The sequence below is a fragment of the Vicia villosa genome, linkage group LG7 (assembly GCF_029867415.1).
Source record: "Vicia villosa cultivar HV-30 ecotype Madison, WI linkage group LG7, Vvil1.0, whole genome shotgun sequence".
In the NCBI taxonomy this organism is placed as follows: Eukaryota; Viridiplantae; Streptophyta; class Magnoliopsida; order Fabales; family Fabaceae; genus Vicia; species Vicia villosa.
This window is the reverse complement of record NC_081186.1, coordinates 75,820,589-75,828,314: the sequence shown is the minus strand read 5'-3', so window position 1 is coordinate 75,828,314 and position 7,726 is coordinate 75,820,589. Positions and strand designations below refer to the sequence as shown.

At 37.8% G+C, this 7,726-nt stretch overlaps 1 long non-coding RNA gene across 2 annotated transcripts; it reads left to right on the top strand.

The window, feature by feature from the left end:
* Positions 1-2,268, top strand: LOC131620867 (uncharacterized). Of its 2 annotated transcripts, XR_009289337.1 has the most exons (3): positions 7-482; positions 1,502-1,776; positions 1,868-2,268. It is a non-coding gene; the product is annotated as an uncharacterized LOC131620867 (long non-coding RNA). The 2 variants fall into 2 exon arrangements; XR_009289336.1 differs by having other exon boundaries at positions 1-482; positions 1,502-2,268.
* Positions 2,269-7,726: the final 5,458 nt, after the last annotated feature.

Sequence of the window (7,726 nt, the reverse complement as noted above, 5' to 3'; positions counted from 1 at the left end):
CCTAGTTTCAATTAATCTCAATTTGCCTTAATTAATCTTAATAACCCTCAATCGTACCTCTCTCATCTCTCTCAAACGGAAGCCGCCGGGAATCGCCTCCGCCGCGCTGGAGGCGGCGGAGCGCGACATCTCACTTAACCAGACATCAATCCCCGCTCTCCTTCTCACCCTAAACAATAAATCCTACTCTAATTTCTTGTCAAAAATGCCTTATCATCTCAAAGCAGAAAAAGGGAAGATTCAAACCCTAAGCTCTAAATCGGATCCAATCACGAACCCTAACACCTAATAGTGAAATCAAACGGTATATACATGGGATCCTAACTCAAGACGTTAGGGCTTCTACTCAGGGAAGATGAGACTACCACTAAGCATCGAAGAAACGTGAAAAGATGCGAGAATGAGGGATTAAGGCTTACCGATAGTGGCGATTCTTCAAGTTGTGCGTATGGAAAGAAAATACCAGAGGTAACTTCAAGCAGGTAATCTTCTGAATCCCTCTCCTTCTTCTTCCTCTTCTTCTTCTTTGAGTTTTTGAGTTTCTGTTGCGATACGTGAACGATCTTTGTTGTTTCGGTTAATGTCGATACATTGTAATAGAGTGAAGTGAAACTGAGAAATAAGCTCAGCCGGGGCTTGCAAATTGCAGACAGGGCTGAGGCGTGATGCTATGCTTCACCTCTTTCAGAGCTTGATCAATGCTCTAAAGAGGTTGGTGAAGAAACTTTGACTGAGTTTGATGATGGAGAAGATGAAGGTTGAGGATTAGATGTAGAAAATGGTGAATGTTGTGAAGGTGTTTGAGTGAGGATTGAAATTTATATAGGTGAGATGAAGATGAATAATCAGTTAGAGAAGGGAATTTGTGGCTGTTAGATTGGAGGGAGTTAGTTGCAAAATGAATGGTGAGGATATGGTTAGTTATAACTGTTATGTTCTGTTAGTTTTTCTGTTATGGTTGTTAGAAAAAGTTAGTTATAGTTAGTTTAAAATCAAAGTTAGTAGTACTAATACAAACTGTCAGTTAGAGTGATTTCTGAATATATTTTCTGTGAGTTATGTTAGTTAGAAATTAGTAGGTTAGTTGTTTTGTTTAAGGAAGTTAATAGAGTTAGCAAAACTGTGGGAATTAGTTTTGTATTTAAAAATTAGCAGGCTTTCTGTTATAATTAGTAAAGCTGAGTTAGTAGAAAACAATTAGTGTGGGAGTCTATTAGTGAAATCCTATTTGAAAAATTGTACTGTTATGCTAAAAAAATGTTAGTCATTTTGTTAATGGTTAGTAAGACTAAATTGAAACTTGGAATTTGTTATGACTTTGAAATGTATGAGTATGAGTGCATTGAATGTGTTATATTAAAGAGTCTGGCTGTTGCTGGAACAATTATGTTTATGGTAGTTAGAGGTTCCATTAGATTCCCTGCTAAATGAGTTTTGGTATGCTGTTATGGCTTTTGATTTATCATTTCGAGTGCTACAGATTTTTGTATGGCTAGTGCAGGTAGCAGTTCTGACTTTGGTGATGACATATAGACGTTTTCAACTCACGGGCTCATGGATTATGTAGCTGGTTAAAGGCGACCATATGGAGAGCTTTGCCGGGTCTGAACGTGTCTGCTATTCTTTTGACTTGGCTTGATTGACCATTGGATGTCTTGAACATGTATGGTATTAATGTTGCAGTGCTGCAAATAGAAATGGATATGAATATGTGTATGGATTGCATTTGGTTTTGGATTGACATGGATTGTATTGTATGGTTGCTTTTGGCTGCAGGTTGGAATTGATTTCTTATTTTGGAAATGCTTTTAGTTGATTCAACTTATTTGTGGACTATTTTGGTTGTGTGATGTATGTATTGTTGCAGGTATATGGTGCAGTTGATTTAATAGCCATCAAGACATGCATTTGCTTGATCATGTGGCTAGGTGGTAACACAATGAAGGTGAAGTGGAATTGGGTTGAGGGATGAAAAAGGAAGTTTAGAAGTTTAGGTTTACGGTCAAACTACGAAGTATTTTTTTTGTGATGTAATCAAAAGTTTTTTTTTTAGTAATGGACTATGACTCATGTAGTAGAATAGGACTTTTGGATATGGTATGAACAACAAATACTGTAATGGGGTATGGATTGGGTTTTTTTTTTTGTAGTGAACATGGCTTTGTATCGTGACTTGAATATGTATATATTTTGGCTTCTTAAAAATGTAATAATCCAAATGTAATTCATTCCCTTCGATATAAATTTATTTGAAATTCTAAGCTTTAACTTTGACTCAATAGCACTAAAATGGAAACTGTAGCTCATGGTGGACTTTCTGATCAAGAAGTCAAACCCTCCAGGTTGAATTTGACCAAAAGTCAAAGTTTAGTTATTGGTTTCCAAAATTAGAAATGATTCCATAAACGTCTTGTAGGCCTCAAATTCTTGCATAAGATCTAAAGCAAATGTCTTGCCCCACTAGTAATCAGCTGAATCCAAACCTTGAATTGATAATAAAATCAACTTGAATGTTGTGAGAGATAATGAGGATCAATCAAATTACGCCTCAGTTGATGATAAAACCCTAATCCACAGGTCAAAACTCAAATAAGAACAAGATGAATCATTCTTTGAGTGAAGTATACACCACACTTTCCATGATCTTTGATCCTAAGCCATATTTATTGATTAATGATGCATGATATGTTAGATGACCTAGTAGCTGTTAGAATCCCATTTGTGCATAGTTTGTACATAAGTTTTGTGGTATTTCTGAAACTCTTGTGCCAAATTTGATTACTTTTTGATATAATAGTATGTAAATAAATAACTTTGTGTTTATTTTCTAAATTAAGTTATTTTATTAACTCTTGTAATGTTTTTCTTTAGGTTTTAACAACTTTTGGGCAAGATGGAATGAGAAGAATGATCAAAGCAAGCTTGCAATGAGGGTGGAATGAAAAAAGAAGAAGATTTGTGCAAGGAGGTCCGCTCAGCGGAGCTGAAGCAGACCCAGGCAGGGATGAGCAGAAAATTTACCTCCGCTCAGCGGACCCTCTCCGCTCAGCGGACCTTGAAGACAAAACAGATATTTTTACTGCTCCGCTCAACGGACCCGCTCTGCTCAGCGGACCTACTTTTTCAACTTTTCTTCCTAGCCACATAAAATTGATGAAAAAGGTGTTTTGAGTTGGTTCTTATCATAACACACACTTTGGAAAAAAGCTAGGGCAAGAGAAGAAGAGAAAAACCATTTTTAAGAGAAAATCAAGATTTCCAAACATCTTTCTTTGATCTTCTTGAGTTTGATGTCACTAAATCTTGGTTTGCTGCTTGTTGTTAGAGCTTCCATGGATATGGAGGGCTAAGTTCCATCTTGTGTCAAGATTAGAGGTAGTTAGTTTGTAAATATGTACTTTCTTTGATCTATTATGTATGAACTTGGTTAATGATTAATACATGGTGGATATCTTGTTATTTATGTTTCATTTGTTGTTTTGGATCATTATTGAGAGATATGTTTCAAAGCTAGACCTAAAAGATATTCATCTGTCAATAAACAAACTCTAGAGATAGATTTGTGAGTTGATATTCACAAGTATCAAGCTTTTAAGATTATCATGTTGATTGTCGGCATGAGAGATCATTTGACGGTGAATATGATAATAATCACGATATTGCTTTAGAGATAAACAGTATCGAGAGGATACGTGATTGTATTAATCATGAATAGGTTCATATATATAATCTTTAGAGTACATATGAAGCAAACTAATGAACACTAATCTTGACACAGTTTTACCAAACCGTTTTTAAACCCGAATTTATTGTCTTTAATTTCTTTTAATGCTATTTATCTTTCATGATACTAAAAACATCCAGAGCCTTAACTCAAAATACACTAAGCTGTAGAACGGCGATAATATCGCATCAATCCCTGAGGAGACGATACTAAAAATACTTATCCTATACTTTCTAACAAAATGGCGCCGTTGCCGGGGATTGGCGTTAAGATATTATAAGCATAGCAATAGTTTTTGTGTGTTTTGAGTATAAATATTATTATTATTACCTAGTCTTTGCTCACTTTTTGGTTAGTGTTTCAGCTCTGGTTTATGCGTGGGAGTGTCCCAGCAAATCAGCTTCTTTTTGATCCAGAAATTGAAAGAATCGTAAGGAGATTGAACAGTAAAACCAGAAGAAGAAGGAAACTAGCCAAAGAACGAAGATTAGCCCAAGAAGCAACTACTTCATCAGCACCACAAGTTATAGAAGAAGAGATGGCAGGGAATGGAGACCAGGACCCACCACCACCACCACAACCACCACCTAGAGCACCATGTGCTAACAGTCCAAGAAGAGCAGCCCAGTTTGCACGAAATGACAACAATGCAAGAAATTCTGAAATGAAGACTGGCATTCTTCAGCTACTTTATGCTAGTCCCTTTGCAGGACTTGATCATGAGGACCCATATACACACTTGACAAAGTTCTATGAAATTGCCGGAGCAGTTGGAGCACCTGAAAGAGAGGAAGAGCAAGTGTTTAAAAGATTATTTCCTCACTCATTGATTGGTAAAGCAAAGGATTGGTACCTTGATCAACCTACTCAAACCATGACAAATTGGAATGAGTTAGAAGAAAAGTTTCTTGATAGGTTCTTTCCTCAGTCAAGGTTGCTTGAAGCAAAAACAGCAATTTTAGTGTTCTCTCAAGGTGTGAATGAAACTCTTAATGAAGCATGGGAAAGGTATAAGTCAATGTTGAGAAAATGTCCGAGTCATGGCTTTGATGAACTCACCCAGATTCACATTTTTCGTAATGGCTTACAACCACAACCGAAGCTTCTTTTAGATGCTACAACTGGAGGTTCCTTAATGGCTAAGACAGCGGAGGAGGCAATAGAGATAATTGAGAAAATGGCCAGGAATGATCATCAGGTGTAACATAACCGAGGAGTTGTTCAAAAGAAACCAGGACTTATTGAATTAGGAACCAATGATGCTATTCTTGCTCAGAACAAGCTTCTTTCTCAACAAGTGGAGGAGCTTACAAAACAAATGGCAAGGTTATCTCAACAACTCAAGGAATTAAATGATCCTAACAAGAACAAACAAGTTGCTTCGTGTGAGCTTTGTAGTGGAGACCACCCTACCGGATATTGTCCACCGGTGAATGAAGTGAATTACATGGCGAATCAAAATCAAGGAGGCTATCAACAAAGACAAGCTCCTTACCAAAACCAAGGTGGATACCAACAAAGGCCTAATGCACCGCAATATGGCCAAGGGTGGAGACAAGATAATTATCAACAAAGACAAAGTCCTTATCAATAACAACCACCTTCTCAAGACAAGCCTTCAAAGTTGGAGGAGACTCTAAATCAATTCATGCAAGCATCAATGGCAAATCAAAAGAGTAATGAAGCGGCAATAAAGAATTTAGAGACTCAAGTCGGCCAACTTGCAAAACAATTAGCCGAGAAGCAAACCGGACCATCATTCACGGCAAACACTCAAACCAATCCTAAGGAGCATTGCAAAGCGGTTGTAACTAGGAGTGGGAGGGTGCTTGAAAGTGAAGTGGAGAAGGAGGTCGAGGAGGAGGAAGTTAGGATAGAAAAGGAGAAAGAGGTGGAAGGTGAAGTAGAACCAAAGAAAAATGAGGGAGTCTTAGTTGAAAATGAGAGTGAAGAAAAAAGTGAGGAAGAAAAAGAAAAAAATAGAGAGAAAAAGAGAAAGATTAAAGAAGGAAAGAAGAAAGTTATGAGTTCTCCCGTTCATAATTTACCTTACCCTCATGCTCCCTCAAAGAAAGATAATGAGAGGCAATATGCTCGTTTTCTTGACATATTTAGGCAATTGCAAATTAATATTCCTTTTGGAGAAGCTTTAGAGCAAATGCCAAAATATGCCAAGTTTATGAAGGACATTCTCACAAAGAAAAGAAGTTACACTGAGCCCGAAACGGTTGTCCTAGATGCTAAATGTAGTGCCATCATTCAAAGTACTTTACCAAGGAAGGAAAGAGATCCAGGAAGAGTTACTTTGCCGGTTACTATTGGTGACATTCATATTGGAAGAGGTTTGGTTGACACGGGTTCAAGTATCAATTTGATTCCTTTATCCATGGTCAAGAGGTTAGGCATTGTGGATATGAAAAATACAAGAATGACACTTCAATTAGCCGATAAGTCTACAACTATGCCTTTTGGGATAGCGGAAGATTTACTTGTGAAAGTTGACAAGTTCTTCTTTCCGGTTGATTTTGTTGTCATTGATATGGAGGAAGATGTTGATACCCCATTGATTCTAGGAAGACCTTTTATGAAGACGGCAAGGATGATGATAGACATTGATGATGGTTTGATGAAATTGAGGTTCCAAGATTAGGAAGTGTGTTTTGATCTCTCGGAAGCAATGAAACATCCAAATGATACAAGTGATTGTTTTAGAATTGATGCTATGGAGGAAGTTATCATGCAAGTTGAAAGTAGAGCTCATGTGTTCAATCCTCTTGAGAAAACATTAACCAAAGCTCTTGATGTTCTCAATGAAGAAGAAGAAAAAGAGATTGAAGAGTGTTTGCAAGATCTTGATGTTTTTGAAGAGATAAGTCCTTTTGAAGCAAAGGTGGAGGAGTTGAAAGATGATCCAAAGGTGGAAGAAACCAAATTAGAATTGAAGATGTTACCGCCCCATTTGAAATATGTTTTTCTTGAAGAAGGTGGTAAGAAGCCGGTGATAATTAGTGGTTCATTGTCTAAAAAGGAGGAAGAGAAATTAATTCATGTGTTGAAAACTAACAAGGAGGCGATAGGATGGGTTCTTTCCGATCTAAAAGGAATTAGTCCGGCCTATTGTATGCATAAAATTATGATGGAGGAGGATTTTAAACCGGTAGCTCAACCTCAACGCCGGTTGAATCCTACAATGAAAGAAGTTGTAAGAAAGGAAGTGGTGAAACTATTGGAAGCCGGAATGATCTATCCTATTTCCGATAGTGCATGGGTGAGTCCAGTCCAAGTGGTACCTGTCGCACGCTCGCGAAAAATGAACACAGTCGCCACCAATATATTTATCCCATAAGGGAAAGGAATATCAGAAAACCTAACAAAGGAAGGAACAGGGTCTTGCGACCAGAGAATCTAGGTACGGGAGTCGGTTACGTGAGGGGAAGGTATTATCACCCCTCACGCCCATCGTACTCGATGGTATCCACCTATGTTTGTTTCTATCTAAAGGGTGTGTACTATGTCTATGTCTATATGCGAATGAATGCAAAAGAAATACGGGGAAAAGAAGGAATATTTACAAATGTGCTCGTTCAAGCCCCGCGACTTGATGCCTACGTATCCTTTTCAGGAATCAGAGCGCCGTAGTTCGGCTCCATAGTTTTGTTTGTTTTTGTGTTTTTTAGTTGGGCGGGGTTAACGCCCGCGCTCTTGCATAAGGGGACAACCTAGGATGCAATGGAGCGGAGATAACAATGCCCTTAAGAAATGAGAGAAAGAGAGAGAGTTTGAGTGTTTCGAGGAAATCCCTAAAGCAAGGGAAACTCGAGTTACTCTTTGGTTTGTGTTTTTTAGAATTTGGGAACTTACGCCCGAACGGAACCCTAAAGCAAGGGAGGTCCAAGCACTCGAATGATTCCCTAAAGCAAGGGAGATCCAAGCTTCCATTCCCTTTTTAATGATTTTCACTTTTTTATTAATGTTTTAAGTATTTTCTTTGTATTTTTTAAA